We start from the raw sequence: 23,361 nt of genomic DNA, 5'->3' as shown, positions 1-23,361 counted from the left end.
CACACACACACACCACTGCTGCTGCTCTCTGTGTTGTGCAGGGTTAATTTGAAGACAAAGAATAAAAATGTCTCGGTGTTGCTACAAACTGCAGATAGGAAGAAATGGTGGTGGGGACTCTAAGGCTGAATTCTTCTCATCCAGATCACATGCAGATATAATAGAGTACAGATTTAAATTTGGAAGCATAAAGCATCAAACTGGACACACCAAACAATGCAAATGAGAGGGGCGGTCCTTGCTTAAATAAGCCTTCTGGTACAGTGTTTCATGTGGGCGGGGTTTGCTGAGGTTAGGGTAAATAAAACATCTAGGATCTGCCTGGGTCCAAGTGCCAGCCCTGCCAGTTACTAACTACGTGCCTTTTAAGTAAGTTTTAAGCTTCCTGGGTGTCCTGAATGGAGACTGTCCAAATCACATGGCGGAAATGTGTCTTATAGTGAAAGGATACATCCCGAAATCCTGGAACAAAGCTTGGCCTCCAGTAAGCATTCATTCTTCACTGTCTGTGATTATTTGCTTTGCCACACATTCATTTCTAGGAAATGCCTAGAAACCCATTTGAAAGGGATGTATTTCTACTCTAACCATTCCATTGGAACACGCACTTCACATTTTCTTCTTCTCAATACTTCTCCAGTGCAGACAATAAACAGCACAGAAGTGTGAGTCATACGAACAGAGAGGTCTGCCCTTCCCACAGCAGACTTGCCAACGTTTTGCTGCTGAAGTATACAGGGGGGTTTTATTGAGACATGCTCAAGAGTAAATCACTCTCCTTTACTCCCAGATGTAGGGAGAAACTTGTTAGGCAAGGCATATTGGCTTTTCACAGCACAACAGCCAAACCCTAGGGGATACAATGGGGCTGAGGTCTGGATGCTATGTTTGCTGTTAATGGAAGCTTTGATTTTTTTTTTTTTTTATGTAGTGCCATGTTTCTGGGGATGTTGTCATATCAGGGCTGTTCAAATCAGTCCAATGTATGCAATGTATAAACTTTGAGAAATATCAGTTCATATTCTTGAGCAACTAGAATGCAATATCTAAGGAAAGACAGAATTTCCTAGCCAAATCAGACCTGTAGGTGTTTTAGAAACCATTTTCCAAAGGAGTCCAATCAATGTCACATGACTAGCCTCTGTGTCCAGATTTCTTCCCCGCCCCCAACAGAAAGCAAACCAGGAACTCTGGTCAGCCCCATAATTCCACAATCCTGCCATCCCTCTGAGCTCCACATTCTCATATTGAGCATCCCCCAACAGCTATGGATGGCAAGTCCAGTGTTCTGTCACCTTGAGCATGTGTGACTGAAATCTCACTTGTCCGTATCCCCTTTTCATTCCTGGTCCTCTGAGTTCATCTCAGCAAGTGATATTCCTCCCCTCTGAGTCATTCTATGCTCTCATTTTCTTGAACGAGAAGAGTCCTGTTGACCCTGCCCCCTCCCAGTTTTGTGTGTTTTTATTAATGCCACCAATGCATCCATTTTCCACTATGACCTTTGGCATACCAGAGACCTAACGCTTCATTTCAGTCCCGTCTGGATTGCTGTAGTGACTTCCTTACTGTTCCCCATTAATCAAGTCTCTGTCTGTAAATGTTACCAGAGGGAGGGTCTTTCTTTTTTCATTTTGAGACAAGGTCTCACTGTGTAGCCCAGGGTGACCTTGAACTCATAATTCTCCTGTCTCAGCCTTCTGAGTGCTGGGATCACTGGCATATGTTTCCATATAAGGCTGCAGCAATATTCTTCTATGAAAATTCCCTCCCTAGCCTTTGCCTAAAACTGAGGCTGTCTCTGCTGTTTAGTACCAAGACCAGATTCCTCGGTGTAACCTAAAAGGCTGTCCTCTATCCCATTGTTTCACCATAAGGAGCAACCCTCAATCCATATTCTTCAACCTCAACAACTCTCTGTGGTTTCCTGACCTGCTGACCTGGCATGAGTCTTCCTTCCTGACTTTACTCTTGGTTTCTCTAACAATAATGGAGGCCTCTTACTGCTTCATTTGACAAAAAACTATTCACCTTTGAGAGCACAGCTTAAATATTCACGAGGCTTTAATGACTGCCTGTTGTTGGGTTTATCTTCCTGCTGGAGCTTCCTCTGAGGAATGCAGCTAAAATGGCTCTGTAAAAGGCAGCCGTTGGACAGCAGTCCTGGTTAGTCACACACCCCTGTTCATCCTTGCAGCCAGCCTTACACAGGAGCCAGACTGAACCAGTCACCTTTATCCTGTTGCACTGCTGATTAAAGTGAGGGGGTGTATGGAATGACCCAAATAGAGTGGGGGACATGTTTCCAAGGACGTCGAGCATTAAGAAAAGAAAATGAACTCCTTTCCACTAGAGCTCAGAGATGACACTTGTCCAAGTAGCTATGTTCCCAAGCGCGCGCGCACACACACACACACACACACACACACACACACACACACTGCATGCACGCATTGTAGAAAGTAAGATCAATGCAGAGAGTAGCGGGATGAAAACACACAGCAGGAGCCTAAAACATTGTTTGGGTCCCAGGTCTAATCAGGCATAAAGCCAGCGTCATTCATCCTAATCTGAAACATCCTCCCATTGCTTAAGCTAGTTTGGGTGACTCATTTGTCACAACTGAAAGCGTTCCTTTGACACAGAAACCTTGTCTGCTCCCTCCTGAGACCTCATCATACTCTTCTTCCTCCATACGTGGTGGTAGGTTGTAGGATGATGTCACAGGTGAGGCAGGTACAGGATAGAAGGAGGCCTGTCATTGGAGGAGAAGGAAGGATGGGTGGGAGAGAAGTCTGAAGGAAGAAGAGGAGACTAGGGGAGAGAGGAGGAGAGACAGGAGACGGAGAGAGGGGAGAAGCCAAGGCAGGTGATGTTAAGATTCTGCTCTGTGTATTTACAGGTTGTTATTAATGTTCTCAAGGGATGGATGGTACTGGGCTTTGTATGTTTAAGTGGGCAATTATATCTTACCAATTAGATCTAAGATTACTCTGTTGTGTGTTCTTTTATGTGAGGGTTTGAGTGTAGGAAAGTGTGCGGCTGGGCTGTGTTTCCGCCAAGATATTTAGCAGATATCTTGGGACACCACAGTGCAGAGCAAGCGGGGTAAAAGACACCAATACTCGTTTTTATTTTTATATTTTTACAACAACAGTAGGTTTTCCTTATGGACAAGGTCTTTTTATATAACCCAGGTTGACTTTGAACTTGCTATCATTACAGCTTTAGGGATGTGGGTCTTTTTGCATTAATGCTTCAAATACTTTATTCACTTACCTACGTAGACATCGTCACCCTCTATTAAACTATGGGCTGTAGAGGGGAGGGACATCAGCTGGCATGTCTAAAGCTAAGGACACTGCATGCTGAGCATGTGTAATGGATACCTGTGAATAGCTGTAAATGGACGGACTGGCCTCTTTACTCTCCTCTGCATGGGTCCCTATTTATCCACATCTCTCACTTAGCTGCATTATGAATTCCCATTTGTGATCAATGACAACATATACACTATTGAATGCACATCAGCTATTAGCCAATAGAACTGAATGTCATAGTGATGGAGGTATTGATCCATGTGGACGGCTATTGCTATGCATATGAGGAAAGGGTTGAGAAAGCTAACCTGGGAGAGAACCAGGGAAAGCAGAAGTAGGTTTACAGGGGAAGTCTGATGGACACCATAACAACCACTGTGAGCGCCGGTGTTTCCCAAGAAACATCTGGAATGAAGTGAATGCAATCCATTAGGAAGGTTTCCAGGTATCCCACTATCCGGGAGGCCCCACAAGCCATGCACCTTGTCTTTCTGTAATAGTATGCTTCCCTAGCAGATATTGTCTTGACGGATTGCAATATCGTAAACACTGCAAAGCCTTAGTAGAGTAAGGGGCACTTGCTAGTGTGCAGCATACACGGTTCAAAGGTCTAGTGAGTGTGGTGGGAAGAGGTAGTGGAGGGAGTCAGGGAAGCCTCTCTCTGCTTTGGGGAAACTTAACAATGCCCCTTCCACTCCTGTTGCATGAAATACTGTCTGGGTACAGGGAAGTACAAGGTGGCAGCTGGAGGCTTGGGGAGTTCTGTTACTACTTAACGTAAACTCTTTGATGGCACCACTTAAAATATCCACAAATCCATGGTGGCTATCTTTGGATCGATCTAAAGGTTGGCTAAGCTCAGTTCATGAGAAGCAAGGAGAGGCTGAGTTGGGACAGTTGTAAGAAGCAGATAATGAAGACTTATCCTGACTTGGGCTAACGCCCAGTGTCCCAGGACCTAGCAATGAGAAGAAGCCCGAAGACACATGCAACAAACTGTATCTACCCAGAGATTTCAAATTTTACGTAAGAGAAGAAAAATGTAAGTGGTGAAAAGAAAGGAATGGTAGGACAGAAAAAAATTAAAAATGGTAAATGTAATATTTCTTCCTCTGACTGCTCAAGAGAATCCTGCTGTCACTCTACCCAGGGTGGGCTAAAGGGGATTTGTGCGACCCACTCCTCTCACAGAGCCAGTAGCCCCGACTTTCTGTGAGTTTGCCTGCCTGGCTTTCTGCAGCCCAGAACAGAAGAAGAGGCGCAGTACTGAAAACTGCAAAGAACAGTTTTAAATAGCTTCCCTTTGGGAAGGCAATGGGGGCGGAAGGGACGCCACATAGGAGAGACAGTATGGAGAAGTAAAGAAGAGAAAGGGCTTGAAGGTAGTTGGGCATTGAAGTATAAGGTGGAAGAGGGCTGGGGGCTTGGCACAGTGGTAGAGTGCTTGCCTGGCATGCGTGAGGACCTAGGTTCAATCCCAGACTGGCAACCAGCACATATAGAATGCAGGGGTTGAGATGTCTGATCAAAGCGCTGGGAAAGATGACCTCCGGCCACCCCCTCCCCCCACCCTCACACACACAAGATGCTGGATGCTGGAATTACCTTGCCAACTAGATTGTATTTCTTTGTGATTTTTCAGATCAAGCTGGATCACCAGGCCACCTAGGTTTTATGTAGGTTACACTAAGACATAAAATGTCACCTGAAAATTAAGTTACAGAAAAATCAACATGCAAATGGAAATTGGAGGAAGTTCATCTATTAAGGAATCAGAATGTCATCCCAGGCACGGTTGCATTATAATTACCTGTTTAATGCCCCTGCAGAGATGATGCTATTTATGGCTCTGAGGACGGAGATGGAGGAAGGGGCTCACTGAAGCAGGGTAACAAAACACAAAATAACCAGAGAGGCTCCCTCTCAGCTCTGCCCAACTGCCGGTCCAGTTAACAACGCATGTCGAGCTTGCTCGGTGGGCCTATCAGTCGAGATAAGCTATCTCGTCTCACTGCCATTCGACATTAAAACTCACTCTCTGGCTTGAATGTCAAGGTCATCAGTGAAGATCTTCACTACACTCAGGCTTTCAACGTGACTGGACACCGAGACCACTCCTGCTTGTTAGGCCTCTGTGATACCCATTTGCTGGGAAATGGGTAAGCCAGTTGTCTCAGTTCCTATTCTATTGCTGGGAAGAGATACCATGATCAAGGCAACTCTTATAGAATAAAGCAGCCAAGTGAAGGCTTGCTTACAGTTTCAGAGTTCTAGTCCATGTTCTTCCAGTGGGAAGCAGACCAGCATGGTGCTGCAGCAGTAGCTGAGAGCTTTACAGCATGATCTGTAGGGAGCAGGCAGATAGGATCCCCACACCCTGTCCCGTAACATACCTTCTCCAACAAGGCCACACCTACTCCAACAAGGCCACACCTACTCCAACAAGGCCACACTTGCTCCACTTCAACAAGACCACGCCTTCTAGTCCTTCCCAAACAATGCCACTAACTGGAAACCAAACATTCAAACATACGAGCCTGTGGAGGCCATTCTCATTAAAACTACCACACCAGTATTGAGGTTTGCAGATAGGTGCTTATATATACATATACATATACATATACATATACATATACATATACATATACATATACATATACATACACACACACACACACACACACACACACATTTGGATCCCACAAAAATAAGGAAAAAATATCCACTAGAAACGTTTTAAAATACTTAGGACTGTAGAAAGAGCTCTGATGGTACCGCGCTTGTCTTGTAAACACAAGGACCCCAGTTTAGTCTCCAGGTTCTTAGAGCCTACATTTAAAATTCCAGCCCTGGGGAGGCAGAACCAAGCAGATACCCGAAGCTCACAGGCCAAGCAGCATAGCTAAGCCAACCTGGCAAGGTCAGGCTAGTGAGAGACTCTGTTCCCCATTATTCACTAGAGAAGGTAGACAGTTCACGAGAAAGAACAGAGCCTGTCCCCTACTCCCTTACACACACACACACACACACACACACACACACACACACACAGAGCCAGATATACACATGCACATGTATCCATGCATAGATCTTGCCTCCAACCCCCACACACAGAGGAGGGGGCTTAGCCAGAAGAACAAGTCTACATCTCCTGTAATCAAAATTGCTGCCCGACCAGGCACCCATTCAACTTAACACATTTTCACATGGCATGGAAAAATTCTAGAACTCTATTTCCTGTGGCTTAGTTTTGACTGGCGTTTCCATTTATATAACTTGTCTTTTATGCAACCAATTCTGACCTCTAGTTGTTGTCAGTGGTAAGCAAGGAAAATAAATTCCTGCATTTTTTTTTTTTGGCTTGTGACAGAATGACAGTAATTATATTATAAGACCAAGAGAAGACTTTGAAAAAAGAAACACACACACACACACACACACACACACACACACTAATTGGGCCAAACTTTAAAAGTGGCCTTTGAAGGGGTACTCAAGAAACATCCTGTAGGGATTAGATGAAATACTGTGATTAATTATACTGAAATGTTAACATATGTATTTTATTAATGTCAAGTCAGATGTAAACCACAGCAATTTAGTTTCAGATCCTTTGTAGGCACTTTATATCTCTATCTCTGTCTCTGTCTCTGTCTCTCTCTCTCTCTCTCTCTCACACACACACACATACACACACTGAAATAAGTTTAAATAAATATAAAATTAAAATATCCTAGGGAGAATGTGTGTAGGCTTATGCAAAAATGGTCTCTGTTTATGTAAGGGACTTGAACATGTGTGCATTTTGGTATTCAGAGGGATTCTGGGATACCAAGGGACAAGTGTGACAATAGCAACAGAACTTATCAAGTGTCATGTGTTTCTTCAGGGACTACCCTTCAAATCTTCACTGAGTTGATTGATAAGCAGTGGCCAAATGCATTTGAAGAGAAGTCAGTCTGGCCCTAGCATACCACCCGAGAGTGTTCTCTCACTCCAGATAAAATCATGTACACTCCCCAGACTTCTCCACCCGTGGATGCATGCACCTTCCAGAGCAGAGGAGAACTTGAAGATGAGAGACATTTCTGATGTCAAAACTACCCACCCCTGAAAAAGGAGGGTGTTTTTAAAAATAAAATTGTGAGCTGTTTTCAATGTTAAACACAACTGGGACAAAGCTGTGTTCCATTTCCTCCTCAAAGCAGACACTGCAGCAGACACTTTCAAGGGATCCAGTGGCCTAATAAATAAAGCCAATGTAACATTTCTACTCCATACGAATGTTCCTTCTCCAAGGGAGGATTGTGGGTTCACTGAGAATGGAGGGACCACTGAATACCAGAATATGCCCCGCTAAAATTAGATGCCTGAAAGAAGGGACAAAGCATTCCATTAAGCTGGCTATCTTGTCTCAGGAAGATGGGCGAGGCGCAGGAGAAAAGCCCGAGGACAGGAAGCACCTGGACCCTGAGTGAACTTCATAACAATCTCAGAGCATCGCTGTCACGCTCCTATCCAATCTCAGGGCAGCGCTGCCACTCTCCCGTCCAATCTCAGAGCAGCGCTGCCACTCTCCCGTCCAATCTCAGAGCAGCACTGCCCTGCTCCCGTCTAATCTCAGAGCTGCAGACTGTGGGATAGCCAAGGGGTTAGGGTACACCTAAAGAGAGTTGTCACAGTAAGATACGAAGCAAAATAGCATGGGAAAAACTAGGAAGAGACCACTATACATCCAGACCAAGAAATGTAAACACTCAGAAATTAGCTTGAATCCAGAGACATCCGCACCTTTTCTACAGTTGATTTTAACCCAAAGGCAGGGGATCCTTGCCTTTTCTGGCCTTGTCCAATTGTGCTTCTGTTTGTTTCTTAGATGCTGACATCTGATTAACCTTTAAGATTTATAAACATTTTTAATAAAAGCATAGATTACAATCACTCAGAATGTCCACACCCAGATGAGTACTGTTAACATTGGAAAATGGAAATAACACAGGTACTCTCACTAGCACACAATGAAAGAATTATACAACTAAGACAAAAAACAAACAAACAAAACAACAACAACAACAATAACAACAAAAAACACTAAGGCAACTATTATTTCTCCTCCCACCACGCCACCTCCTGGCATCCATTTCCTTTAGGGAACAATTCTTAATAGTTTTCTGTGATTTCTATAAGGAAAAAAAGTGTCCCAACATGCTATACAGTTGGTGGGCCCTTTACAAAAAGCATGGAGACCTGCTCTTCAGGACATGCTGTCTGCACTGTAGTGGGCTTACAGCCTTCCCTCCGTCAGCAGAGTCCTCCTTGTTCTTTGAACTCTGACTGGAGGATCCCAGACAGATCTTAATTGATGCATAGCTAGCCACTGATTCATTATTTAGGAGCTCGCCGTATTCCTCTTGGTATCGTGAACAGGAATTTTCTGGCCTGTCCTCTGCACATTGTAGGTGTACTTTTGTGCCGGCATCCACAGGGTGCATTTCAAACATCGACTTACTGAGTCAATAATAGACATGACCATTTAAAACTTTAATAGGGACAAGCTGCCCTCCCCCAAAAATCCATTTTTCTGTGTTCTGTGTGGTATAATTCTAAGCAGGAGACAAACCTCACTCCACTACTACATTTTGTCAGTTTATGCCCTTTTTAGTCATCTTTGGGGGCCCCAAGGGGGGTTTAAATGAAAGAAACGTCCTACCACTTCATTGGTAACTGCCGTATTCTCAGAACATGTGCTGGTGCTTTGTCCTGGATCTCTATCTCTGGCTGTGGTGACACGCTCACTCGTACAGCACCGGGGATACAGGAAGGGGAACGGCACATTGGAGCCAGTCCGGGCTTCATAGTGAGTGCTCCACCCCCATCCCAACAAAGCAAACAGTGGCTTGCTACTTTGGGCGTGGGTATCTAGGATGATCCCACTACGTGCTCCAGGGAGCTCAGACTGACTTCTAAGCCTTGAACTATTAGTATCAGAATGGTCACGCCGCCAAGTTGTGCCCACTGAACTCCTAAGAGACTGGTCTCTTCTGTCATTTCGAGACTTCATGGTGCAAAAGGACATTTTCCAAGCACCAAAATTACGTACGGATAGGTTCGGGCCATGTAAAGAGTGAAAACACAAGAAAATGCTGTGACTGTGTAATCTGAGGATGGGAAAAGACAGTTTTAAAGGTCATACATAGAAACCTACAAAATACAAAGTTGGTTATACTTATTATGGAAAATTTTAAACTATTTTTAATAGTGCCAATGACTCATAATAACTCAAAGGCCAGTGTTAAATTAGGAAAATACTTGCAATGTATGTCAAATGGTTAAAAGTTTCATTTTTCTTTTCTTTTTTCTTTTTTTTTTTTTTTTCGGAGCTGGGGACCGAACCCAGGGTCTTGCGCTTGCTAGGCAAGCACTCTTATCACTGAGCTAAATCCCCAACCAAGTTTCATTTTTTAAAAAAAAGAATTGTCATAACTCAATATGAGTCACAAAAAAACAGAAATGTATTGACATAGGAAAAAATAAAATGTAGGGGAAATGTTCAATGTTTTTAATAGGAAATACTAAAATGTCATTTTCTGTTTATAAAATGGATACTGTCCTTTGGGGTTGGCTAAATGCCCCCCATCCATTATGTTTCTAAGCATATATTTATTTTATATATTTTTAAGTTAATTACATAATTAACTTTACATCCCTATGCAGCTTCCCCTCCCTCCTCTCCTCCCAGCTCCTCTACAGAGTCAACTAACCAGTAGGCGCTCACAGAGATGGACCACCGACCAGAGAGCATGCGTGGGGTGGACCTAGACTCTCTGCAGATAGTTTATGTATTTTTTATGCCTGCATGTGTGTATAGATACATGTGACTGCCTGTTATTCTTGGAGGTCAGAAGAAGGCATTGGATCCCTTGGAACTGGAGTTCCTGATGGTTCTAAGACACCAGAGGGTGCTGGGACCTGAACCCAGATCCTCTGCAAGAGCAGCAAATGCTCTTGACTGCTGAGCTCTTCTTCCAGACCCACTTCCCTCAATTTATAACATGTATTTATTTATTTGCCATGTATGTGTGCATGCCCATGTGTGTGGTGTGTTGCGTTGTTTGTGTGTGTGTGTGTGTGTGTGTGTGTGTGTGTGTGTATAGACCAAGGACAAGTTGTGGGAGTCAGTTCTCTTCTACCATCATGTGTGTTTTGGGGATCAAACTCAGGCCATCAGGCTTGGCAGGAAGTACTTTTACCCACTGAGCCCCCTCGCCAGCAGTTCTTACCCCTGCTGGTATCTCCAACAGACTGATAAATAACAGCCACCTTCGCAGAACTCATCCCCTGACGGGTTCCTCAAATTTGTTCACTGTCTCAGTCAATAAGATTCATACTCCATAACGAGCTTGTCTGTCTGTCTATCTCATTTATAACCATAAATGACTCTCATGCCTGGAACCAAGCCAAACACAACCTAGGCCTAAATAAGACTGTCTTGATGAATCAATCAAAAACAAATAAATAAAATCCAGCCATTAAAATTCATTTTATAAAGCTCTTAAGAGTCACATTTTCAATATCAAAATGCTATCATTTTTTGGGAGGGATGGGGGACAAACCCAGGGCCATATGTGAGTGTTCTATCCCAGGGGTTGGGAGGAGAAGGGAGGGGAGAGAAGGATTGATTCTCAAGTACTCAGTTTAAACAGCAGAGTCCAAGCAGCACTGGGGATGTGGAACCTGAAGAGGCCACCTCCTGTAGCCAGGCAGGAACCCCAGAGGAGTGATGGAGACACCAACCCACCCACAAACATTCAACCCCAAATCTATCCTGTGTACAAGAAATGCAGGGAGGGGAGCAGAGACCGAGGGAATGGCCAAGCTGTAACCGGCCCAACTAGAGACCCAAGCACCATGGGCAATCACCAATCAATCCCTGACACTGTTAATGATGCTATGTTGTGCTTGCAGACGGGAGTCTAGCAAGCCTGTCCTCTGAGAGGCTTCACCCAGCAGGTGACTCAGACAGAGACAGAGACCCACAGCTAAACAGTGGATGGAGCTTGGGAACTCTAATGGAAGAGTTTTGGGAAGGAAGGAGGGCCTTGAAGGGGATAGACCACAGGAAGACCCACAGAGACAACTAACTAACCTGGACCCTTGGGGCTCTCAGAGACTGAACCACCAACCAAAGAGCTAACACAGGCTGAAGCTAGCCTCTGCCCCACTCCCCCCCACCTGCACATATGTACCAGATGTGGAACTTACTCTTCATATGGGTCCTGAGCATCTGGAGCTGGGGCTATCCCAGAAGCTGTTGCCCCACTGGGCTGCCTTTCCTGGCCTCACTGGAAGAGGAAAAGTCTAGCCCCACAGACACTTGTACCAGGGTGGGGGTGGGGTTGGGGATTACCTAGGGGGCCTCCACCTTTTCACAAGAGAAGGAGAGGGGGGATGGGGAAAGGATTGTGGAAGGGGGTGACAGGGAGGGGAGCTGCAATTGGGATGTAAAGTGAAGAAAAAAAGCATGTGCAACCTTAGGGTTTATTGTTGTTTGTTTATGGTTTTTTTCTCACTGTACAGCCCAGGCTGGCCTCAAACTCACTATGCTCCTGCCTCAGCTTTTTGTCATTGAAACAAGCTGACTGGAGGGAGGGTGGTGGAGAGAGGAGCTCCCCCATAGATTCTCTGTCCTTCACACAGTAGCACTGTGGCTCAGGTTTGGGGTTCTTCAGGAAAGGAGTCAGCCCTACCTGAGCCCAGCTAATTAGAGATCTGGTCTGGGGGAGGCGCCGAGGGATCCAAATTGAAACTTTCTTTGCTGCCACTCTCTTGCCAGGTGCCTTGGGAGGTCCTCTAGAGGCCTGGCTGCAGTCTGGGGCCAGATTCAAGAACTCTGACTGTTGGAGCCATGGAAGTGTGCCCTGACCCCATCACTGACATCCGCCTCCCAGCTGCAGCTGGATTTAACCTGCATGAGCCAGCTTGATGCCTGCATAGTTTGACTTCAATTCTCCCCACAGTATATAATCCTAAGAAATCATTAGGATCACCTGAGGGACATTAATGAGAAACATTAAACATGCCAGGCCCTAACCTCAGAGATTCGGATCTTACTGGTCTAGTACTGGAGGTTGTGAATGTTCCCAGATAGTTTCAATGTCAGCCAAGGTGGAAAGTCCTTGCTGGGCACGGTCTCTCGGTTTGGGCTGTAACTTTGGCTTAGGTGAATCTGGGCTCGCTCTTCTTCAGTGTCAACTGAACAACTGAACTGAACAGAATGTCATTCAGCCTTGTTAGAAGGCTTGACATTCGTCAGCCACATTTCTATTTGCATGGATACCTTCGTTCTTCAAAGTGTAGGTCTCTGCCAAAGGCTGGTGGGGTCTGAGGCACAGAGGCGAAGAGAGCTTGGTTGTCTTGGCCCTCTGGAGGGTCTATGCTGCCTCCTTGTGGCAATAGTTCTCATCCTCAACCTCACATGCCTGTTTGCCCTTCCCAGGAGACCTTTTCTACCTTAGTTTAGATCACTATTTTCTTCTTTCTTTCCTTCCTTCCTTCCTTCTTTCCTTCTTGAGTCAGGACCCAAGTTGCCCAGGTTGACCTTGAACTCTCTCTGCGACTGAGAATGGCTTTGGACTTCAGATTCTCCTGCCTCTACTTCCCCACAGCTGGCATGGCACTGCTGTACAGCCAACCCTCCGTTTGTGAGCTGCAGGAACCCAAGCTCGTACACACCCCAGGCAGGCTCTTTACCAGCTGAGCACCTCAGTACCTAGATTACTGTTTTATACCCAGGCCAGGCATGATAAATCAGGTCAGAAGGCCAAGATAGGAGGAAGGTATAAATCTGTGGTGAACATCACCAAGATGGTCCAACTGAATCTGGCTTTGAGCTAAAATAGAAGACCTTTGCACTTCAAATATTCCCTTAAATGTGCTGGTGCTACACCCGATTTCAAACCTCAGAAAGAAGGTGTGGAGGAAACAGGCCACTTTCAGAACAGGTACCTCCCACTGGACCTCCGTGAGTGGGCAAGACATTGAGGGTTGTGACAGAGCCTATAAGGCCATCCTGGGGGTTAGCCATACATTTGACCTGGGCAGATGACAACCTGAGGCCAGCCCAGAAGTCATCAGTTATACCAAGAACCTGTGATGTCTTCGTGCTAAAGAAGGCCACACCAGCAAAAGGAACAACGGCCCCTGCTCGACCCTTCCTACTCCCCTTCCCTCAGTAACCTTAACCAGAGTTTAACTTCAGGTGCCCCACCACTGTGGAGACTGGAGGACAAATATTAATATTTGATACAGGTCTGATGCCACACCAAAGTTTTAAAAAAATAGTGTAAAAAGGAGAAATATGTCAGGTGGCCTCTCCACCACCAGAATAGGCTTCTATTTCTCATTTGTGTTGTGGTTTTTTTTCCCCCTGTAAAGAGTGTTTGTATTTTTGTTGTTGTTGTTGTTCTTTGTTTTTTGTTTTTGTTTTTGCAGGGGGTGATTTTGTGGGTGTTTGTTTGTTTGTTTGTTTAGATTAGTTTTGAGTTTTGACACAAGAAAGCTATCTAGCTGGCAAGAGAAAATGATCACCAAAACCAATCAAGGTTTATGAAGAATAGCAAAGCATAAGGAGGAATGCACTGCTTTTTGATTCCCTGCTGGATGCTGAAGTGGCACGCTGGGTTTGAGAGGTCTGCCTGCCTCAAGTGGCACTGCCTAAAACACCGGGTCTGGGGTTCTGGACCCTGCCTTTAATCGTGAGACGATCCCTGACTCAGAGTAGAGAGCAGAAAAGGTCACAGGTATAACCTAGACACTGGGCATCTCGTCACCAGAAAATAAAGTATTTTGGTGAACACTCTGCATCCCTTCTGCAGAGGATTCTGTGTGATTGACCTCTATTCTTTGTTGTAGAGGCATGGGCAAACTTGGTCTGCAGAAGTTCATGCAGTAAATACTTCTGGCCTTGAATTCTCTGTCACAACCCCTCAGATCAGCAGTCAGTCCAAATGGTTGTCCTATTGACCTCTGTGACACAGAATCAGCAGGAAGAAATGAGTAATAACCCAGAGGGCACAACCCCAGGAGAAGCAGCACAACCCCTCCAGACTGTAACAAGGCTTAAACGCACAGCTCCTTTCAGTCCAAGGATTTTTGTGCTACCTCAGGATTATAATGATATCAAGTAGATGTATGAATAAAATACCAATAATAAATCATAAATGTTTAAAAATAATTCTTGGTTATGTATACCATTTTTATCATTTATTAGGGACTTCAAAGTAAGTTTGTTGTGTCAAGACCACCTGTCTGAGGTTGGCAAAAAAAAAAAATCCCCACCTGCAAGAAGACGTCTGTTAATTCCCTGAAACCTATGACAGGGACTTAGATGAAGGGAGGGTCTTATGCAAATGCAGTTAAGTCAGGGATCTAGAGATGTAGAGAACATTATGCAGCCGCCTCCTCAAGGGCCATATTTCTGGTGGAACTAAATGCCATATGTCTGTTACATCATCAGCCACAGACACATTTGTGCAAAAATAGAAACTGTCCAACCAATGAAACATTTCCTTGGCCAACATTCAAACAGGGACAGTAGAGCTAAAGAAGGAAGGCGTGGTATTTGATGTGTGGTACACTGTTGGCCCAATCATGATATTATACAGAAGAAAGCAAAGGGCCAGCCTTACCCCGCAGTTCTAGAAGCAAGCAGGGAGGAGGGTGTGAAGGAGGGCTCTGACTGAGAGCTGTGTGCACCTGGAATTGTCAGACGCTACTTTATCTGTGTGCCATGTCACCAAGAGATAGCCTTGCAGACAAAACAACAAAAACTCAGAAATTTTGACCACACAGAGACAGAAGAGAGTAGGTCTGCTTTTATTTGTCTCTCTCGGGCCCTGCGGTCACACTGTGTGTTCCTCAAAGTCAAGGTTTCAGTGAGAGAGGGTGACCAGTCCTTAGCCAATCAAGGGGACTCATGCAAGATCCACAGTAACCAGAGACTCCTTGTGCGATACAAAGCACTTGTCAAGTTAATTTCTCCACCCTTGGGCACAGTTTAGAATTTTCCTGGGTAGCAACCGTGATATCAGCTTGCTGCCTATTCCCGTCCTCTAGAGCATCAGTTCTCAACCTCTGGGGTATGACCCTTTGGGGGTCGAATGACCCTTTCACAGGGGCCACATATCAGATATCCTGCATATTGAATATTAACATCACGATTCATAACAGTAGCAAAATTATAGTTATGAAGTAACAACAAAAATAATTTTATGGTCAGGGTCACCATGATATGAGAAACTATATTAAAGAGTAGCACCATTGGAAAGGCTCTAGAGTCAAGGCCCTAGACCCACACACCTTCATCTCCCCACCCCATTCTCACATGTGTACGTATAGTGTGGTTTTTTGTTTTGTTTGCATGTGTAGGGGTACACATGTGTGGGTGCAAGGACGTGTTCAGTGGAGGCTTAGGGTTGATGTTAGGACGTCCTCCATAGCTGATCCCCCTTATTCTCTGAGGCAGAGTCTCTCAGTCAGATCCAGAGACCTCCGCTACAGCTAGTTGCTAGCAGCTTGCCCTGGGGCATCCCCTTTCAGCTGACACTGGAATCACAGGCAGCCGCCATGCTCCCCTGACAATGAACTCCAGTCCTCATGCTCGTGGGGCAAACACATTAACCACCAAGCCACCTCCCAGGTCCCGCCATGCTCCCCTGACAATGAACTCCAGTCCTCATGCTCGTGGGGCAAACACATTAACCACCAAGCCACCTCCCAGGTCCCAGGCCTCATCTCAATGCTGTGAGGTTCTCTGCAGCCTGACTCTGGGGTTCGTCCCAGAGCCATCTCCATTGCTCTCTGGCACCTCCAGTTCCTGCACAGGAAGTCAGAAGAAGGATGAAGAGGGAAGCCTACATTTCTCCCAGGATGCCACTTATGCATCTCCCGCTCATCCCCCAGTTCTCAATCTCAAAGCCACCGTAACCCACGCTGTCTAAAGCCCCGATCTGTTACATGCTTATCTCCCACCCGGCTGTATCTCACATCTGCAATGACCCGGTTTTCTTGTTGGCTGCTTTCAATTCCTTCGTCTCATTATAATAAGATTCGCTGAGTCAGGGCCGTGCTCTGTATTCATTAAAGGGTCTGCTACACGATAGCCACTCCTTCAGCAGAGGAATGGGTGAACACGATCACACTGGTTGGTTCCATGTGCAGCAAGGACGTTGCTGCTGGTGCAGCTCTTCCCAAGGTCATGGATGGGGTGGGGGAAGTGGACACTCTGACCCCGTAATACACTTCTGTATTATTCTAGAAAGCTGGTAGCCTGGTATCAGGGCTTCTCCTTCTCCCAGTACTGCACTGTAAGAAACACCTAGGACAGGCTGAACCATGCTGCCTTGGCCCACTGGAGACTCTGGCAATCACAGTGAGAAGCACTCCCAGCCCGTAAATCCAGAGAATCTCGAGTCTAGTTAATAGAGCCATTTTTAGTGAGTCGAGCACCTCTGCAGCCACCTCACAGCAACCCGGGGAAGCCACTCTCTCCTAAATTATGAAGAATCTTTACTTAGCTTTCTGCCACCTCTCAGGACACAGTCATTAATTCCCTGGCAAAACAGCCTCTCTGTATTCACATGCAGTATCAAGGAAAACAAAGGAAAATGAGGGGTGCAGTCCTTACACTATCTTTCCCCACTAGTGACCCAAAGGACCTCGTGCGTCTCCTGAGAAAGAGGAAGAAAAAGCAGAACATTTGCAAATGCACCCGAACTTGCAACTGTCAGTATCCAGACAGGAGAGGAACATGTAGAAAGCAGCAACATGTTCCAGCTAACATGCTATGCTCACACCAGGCTAACACGGGCTAGTCTGGTTCAACACATGCTATGCACACTTTTATCACTGATCTCTTGAAACACCACACACACACACACACACACACACACACACACACACACACACACACACACGCACCTGTTTAGTACTCAGTTCATGAGGCACAAGACTCCCACTCCCACTCAGGATGCAAAGCTGCTTCAGTACATGTGAGATCTGACATGAACTATAGTTTCAGTTGTGTGTGCTTTCTTCCCTCTCGTACAAATATACCTTGTGGGTGGTTTGAACAAGATATCTCGGGCATTTGAACACTTGGTCTCCAGTTGGTGGTGCTCGATGGGGACACTTAGGAGGGGTGGCCTTGTTGGAGGAAGTGTGTCAATGGAGGTAGGCTTTGAAAGTTTAAAGGTTTGAGCTGCTCCCAGGGTGTTCTCTCTGCTTCCTGCTTGGGGTTCAAGCTGGTTTCTGCTGCCTTGTCTGCCTGCCATGATGGTGATGGACTCTTACACCTCTGGAACTGTAGCCCAGGGGAATTTTTTCTTCTATAAGTTGCCTTGGTCATGGTGTCTCATCACAGCATTAGAGAAGCAACTAATACAGCATTCCAGGTGGGTAGACAGTGGGGAGTTTGACACATGCACCGATGTACTCATGCTCATGTGCGAGCACACACGCATAGGAACATAGGTAAGAGCAGAACTGTTTCCATTTCTGAAATATCCTTTAATCGTAAATCATTTTAGATATGTAAAAACGGTAGAGTAACAGTGCAAGCAGTTGTTCTTGTTTTCTTTCTGCTGCTGTGATGAAAAAAACAAAACAAACAAACAAAAAATAAAACAGACCAAAAGCAACCTAGGGGAGGAAAAGATGTATCTCCTCTTATACTTCCAGGTCACACTCCATCACGGGGAGATGTTAGGGAAGAACTCAAGCAGGAACTTGAAGCTGAAATCACGGAGGAACACTCCTGGCTGGCTCATTCTCGCTCATGCTTAGTCAGCTTTCATATATGGCCCAGGACCACCTCTCAGGGAATGGTGCTGCCCATGGTGGGCTTTGACCTCCTACATGAATTAACAATCAAGACAGTTTTCTACATGTTCACAGGGTAATCTGATCTGGGTAATTCCTCAGTTGGGACTTCCTTCTGTGTTGAGAGCACCGTCTAGGACACTTACACTATGTCCTTTAACCAGTGTCTTGCAATGCTGCCATTTTCATACCCATGATGCATTTGCCAAGAGCAAGATGTCAGTGGTATGGTGGGGTCTGGAGTCTACTTATTCCATTCACAAACACCCCACCCTGCATGCCCCTGTTCCAGAAATCCAATCCAGGGCACCACATCACATTTAGGCCATTTCTATTTTGAAGATCTAGGATGGCACCAACCCCCCCCCCCCAATTCTCTTAGATTTGGAAATAGAGGAAGTGGGTCTCAGAGCAGGGAGACGCTGTGATTTCTCTCTCCCGTCTTTCCTTCACTTTCATGATAATACTTAATTTGTGCCACAGTCTGCTTATCTATGAAATGGAGCTTGGCTGAACTTGCTACCCCACTGGGTGGTTTGTTGGGATACAGGAAACCCCGGGGCTGCCAGCTTAGTGTTATTGTCACTGATTATGAATTTTATGGATCAGAAATTGACAGTTTGTAAGTCTTTTAAGATGTCTGAGCTTTAGCTTGAGACAGGGGTTTCCTGGGTAGTAAGAACAATTCACAGTAGAAGGACATGATAAATTTAACCCCACAGAAGAATCGGGGCCTTGCTGTTTCAGGTATGAAGCCCTTTACAGATGACCTAGCCTCGTCAGTTAGTGAGGTCCTCCCCTGTCTCTCACTCAGGTGGACTACTGGAACTAGACTGAAACACAGTCTGTCAGAACTCTCCCCAAAAGAAAATATTTATATTCTGGTTGGCCGACATCTGGTTTGGATTTTAGAATTTGTAAGGCTCTGCTGCTTCAAAATAATTGGCTTTTAAATTTTAAGTGACAGCTCAAGTCAAAGGAGCCAACGGAGAAACTTTTTGATCTCCCCCCACCCTCCACACTTAACAAAAAGACGAATTCAGCAGTCAGAATGAGATTTCTGTATTGACTTAGAGTTTGCTTATCAGAGAAATAAGTTGTTTTAAATCCAATACTTTCCAGTAACCACCCAGGACTGCTGGGCCCACGAGTTATAAGCAGCCAGGAGAGCTAGGGCGAGATTTTGGATCTCGCTATTCTAACTGATGCTGTGACTAGTTTTAAGCTTCAGGGATCGTTAGTAGATCGATGAGTTACTCAGCGGCAGAAGATTGTCCTGAATACAGGTGACACGCTCATGCAGCAGATTCTAAACTCCACCCCCTGCGTACACTGCCATTAGTCTTTCCTGTTTCTCGAAGCTCCTTCTCCACCCATCTAGCTGAAGCAGAGAAGGCAGGGACAAAGAGGTTTTACTCAGACAGCTTTACTCAGTCCTCAGGGCAGTTGGACCAAGATCAGAATTTTAAGCATTAGCGTATGATATACAAGGCTCATCAATCTGAGAGGCTTCCTAGTCAATGGAGTCTATGTCTCTTTAAAAAGTCACATTCAGTTCCTAGCCAATGTATAAAATGAAAGCCAGTTATTAACAAAATCACCCTTGAAAGACCTTTAGAGCGTTCAGGAGCCCCAGCCCTGTCTCAAAAGGAATCCACACAGACGCCTTTTCCTCCCCACTGTGGACCAGGTCAGCATTTCTCTGCTCAATGCACAAAGAAAGCTGACTTGTGTTTAGGGACCATAAAAACAAGAGAAGCATCTGTTTCTTTAAAGGCTAAAATAGTTGACAGGGGTCAAAAGAGGTTTATGCAAATTCGAGAACGTATTAGTGACAACCTGTCAAGGAGCACCTCAGAGCGGAAGGACTTACTCTGACTCACTGTTTGAGAGACATTCCATCATGGCAGGGAGGGCCTGGTTGGTGAGAACAGTCATAGTTGTCTTAATAAGACCTTACTCACATCTGGGTAGACCAGAGGTGGAGAAAGGGGTGGCTAGCATTTGTCTTCCTCCTCCCTTTGTATTCAGTCTGAGACCCCAGTGCATGAATCGAGGCTACTCATACTTAGGATGGGGCTTCCCTCCTTAGATAATTCTCTCTAGAAACACCCTCAAGGCTGTGCCCAGAGCTGTGTCTCCTAGGTGACTACAAATAGATGTCCATTGACAGCCAGTAGAGCTGACGGTGAAGGTTAACTATCGAATGTGAGTCTCCCAGCTCACACTCAATTCAAGTATGCGATCGTAGAGGAACAGTCTCCTTCCCTCAATAGGTTGTTCTTCTCTTCCTCTCAGTCTTGCCTCTCAGTGTTTATGTTTTCGTTTTGTTTTTTGCTTTTTTTTCCCCTAATTGAATTAACTTACGTTACATGTCTGCATGACCAAATTCTAAATCAAGGATTATTTAATGTTAGGGGTTTTTCGCTTTTCTTAAAAATTAGGATTTTATTTTTATTTTATGTACATCGGTGTTTCTTCTGCGTGTATGTCTGTCTGTGTGAGGGTGTCAGGTTCCCTGGAGCTGGACTTACAGACAGTTGTGAGCTGCCATGTGGGTGCTAGGAATTGAATCACAGTCCTCTGGAAAAACAGCAAATGCTCTTAACCACTGAGCCATCCCTCCAGCACCCACATTAGTTCTTTCCATAAACTATAATAATTTATAGGCTAGGGAGATTGTTCAGTGCTTGATGTGCAAATGGGAGGAGCAGAATTCTGAGCCCCAGGACACACATAAAAGAATCAGGTAAAATGGCACGTGTTAGGGGTTGGGGATTTAGCTCAGTGGTAGAGCGCTTGCCTAGCAAGCACAAGGCCCTGGGTTCAGTCCCCAGCTCCAAAAAAAAAAAAAAAAAAAAGGCACCTGCTTGTCAGTACTGAGGAAGCAGAGAGGCTGCTGGTCAGCCAGTCCAGCCTCTGTCCAGTCTAGCTCCAGGCTAGTCAGAGACCACCTCAAAAATCAAGGTGGATGTCTGGGGAACGACAGCTGAGGCTATCCTCTGCACCCTCCAATAAACACGATTGGTCAGTTGGGATTTGGGTAAGTGAATAAGATTAACAAACACAACTCAGTCTCTCAGTCCTGAGACCTGAATTGAAAACCGCACAGGCACACCTCAAACAATGCTCTATGGAGAGAGGTTGTGTAGCCCTAGTAAAGAAAAGAAAGCGGCAACAGGCTACATGAGAAATTGCAACATAGAAAACTCCTTTGTAAGAAGAAATACTTCACGCTCCCTTCTCCACTACTCCAGAACTTACAGCAGATGGAGAAATTAGAAACCACAGCTATCTTCAAGTTTATCAACATCAAGACAGGAACTCAAGGCAGGATCCTGGAGGCAAGAGCTAATGCAAAGCACCCATACATGGAGGGGGTGCTGCTTCCTGGAGTCCTCCTCATGAACTGCTCAGCTTGCTTTCTTATAGAACCCAGGACACCAGCCCACAGATAGCACCATTCAGAGTGGCCGGACCCTGTCCATCCATCAATAACTAATTAAGAAAATGCCTTACAGTCTTGTCTATAGCCTAGCCCCAGTCTTATAGAGGTCTCTCTCTCTCAATCTCTCTACCCCTCTCCTCCTCTCCTCCTTCCGTTCCCTTTCCCTCCCTCCCCTCCCCCTCTCTCTTTGAGACAGTGTTTCTCGGTGTAGACAGTGTTTGTGTAGACAGAGTATCTCTATGTAACAGCCCTAGCTGTCCTGGCTGTCATTTTGTAGACCACACTGGCCTTGAACTCACAGAGATCTGCCTGTCTCTGCCTGCTGGAATGAAGGCATGCACTGCATCATGATGCCCAGCTTCGGAAGCATTTTTTTTTTTTTTGGTTCTTTTTTTCAGAGCTGGGGACCGAACCCAGGGCCTTGCGCTTCCTAGGCAAGCGCTCTGCCACTGAGCCAAATCCCCAAACCCGGAAGCATTTTCTTAATTGTTGTTTCCTCCTCTCAGATGACTTTAGCTTTGTGTCAGGTTGACATAAAACAAGCCAGGACAGCAAGTAAGGAAACAACTCACTGAGTCTAACGAGACAAACTGAGATGGAATGCAAGACTCCTGGTAGAAAGTGACCACAGACCTTATGCGGAATGTGAGACAACAGGGTATGAGATGGGATTCTCAGAGAGAGACAGACTATGCAAATATCCACGTCTAGTGTGACCAACTGTAGGGAATTTTCCTTAATCTTAAGAAATGTTTCCATAAGTAATACCCCTTTTATTTGTTAATCAATGGCTATGAACAACAGCTGAGGCAGAAAACGAGCTATGAAATCAATAGCTACACAGTCATCAAATGAATTGCATTTCCATCCATAGAAAAATCTCGACACCCTGTCACCACATCTCCATCTTCTGGCAAGGCCATTTCAAGATTCGTTTCTAATTACAATTAGTTGACCTTATTTTAGGTATGTGTCTGCAGTTTCTTCAACCCCTCCTGTTACTAAATTCATATACTTTCCACAGAATCAGAAGACACAATCCCATTCATCTCAGTGTCAAAACTCCCACCATCTTTTCATAAATCCAAATGCAGTGAGCCTGCACGAATGGCTCTTCTTTATGAGTGAATCACAATCTTGTGGAATAATGGTGATAGTGGAGCAAATGCTTCTGTTTAGTAGTACAGCTGCACTTCGGGCTGGAGAGATGGCTCAGTGGTTAAGAGCACTGACTGCTCTTCCAAAGGTCCTGAGTTCAATTCCCCAGTTGGTGAATTCACAGATGGTGGTCCTGAGTTCAATTCCCCAGTTGGTGAATTCACAGATGGTAGTTCACAACCGTCTGTAACAGGATCCCATGCACTCTCCTGGTGTGTCTGAAAACAGCTACAGTATACCCATAAAAATAAAAATAAATACATCTTTTTTTAAAAAGGAACAGCGCCACACACCTGTCATTCCTGTGTGATCCGGTATTCTAGGCTGACACGGAAGCTGGGCAAGGCAGCAACTATCATGTACAAATCAAATGAATTCACATGAATAGACTACTCACGTGTGCCGCCAATAAGTCATGGGCTGATGCCTTGATGGATAAAACAGAGCTGAGACAGGCAATCCTGTGCTAGCTCAGAGGGTCTTATGCATGAATCAGTCCTGACACACACTCCCGCCCTGCATCTGGAGTCGAAAAACTCAAAAGGAGAGGAGTAGACT

At 45.3% G+C, this 23,361-nt stretch overlaps 1 protein-coding gene across 9 annotated transcripts in view; it reads right to left on the bottom strand.

Annotated features, from left to right (window-relative positions):
- Window positions 1-23,361, bottom strand: part of Pakap (paralemmin A kinase anchor protein) — a 466,751-nt gene that overhangs the window by 267,900 nt on the left and 175,490 nt on the right. The window lies entirely within an intron of this gene.

This window comes from Rattus norvegicus, chromosome 5 (genome assembly GCF_036323735.1).
Source record: "Rattus norvegicus strain BN/NHsdMcwi chromosome 5, GRCr8, whole genome shotgun sequence".
Taxonomy (NCBI): domain Eukaryota; kingdom Metazoa; phylum Chordata; class Mammalia; order Rodentia; family Muridae; genus Rattus; species Rattus norvegicus.
This window is presented reverse-complemented; position numbering and strand designations above follow the sequence as displayed.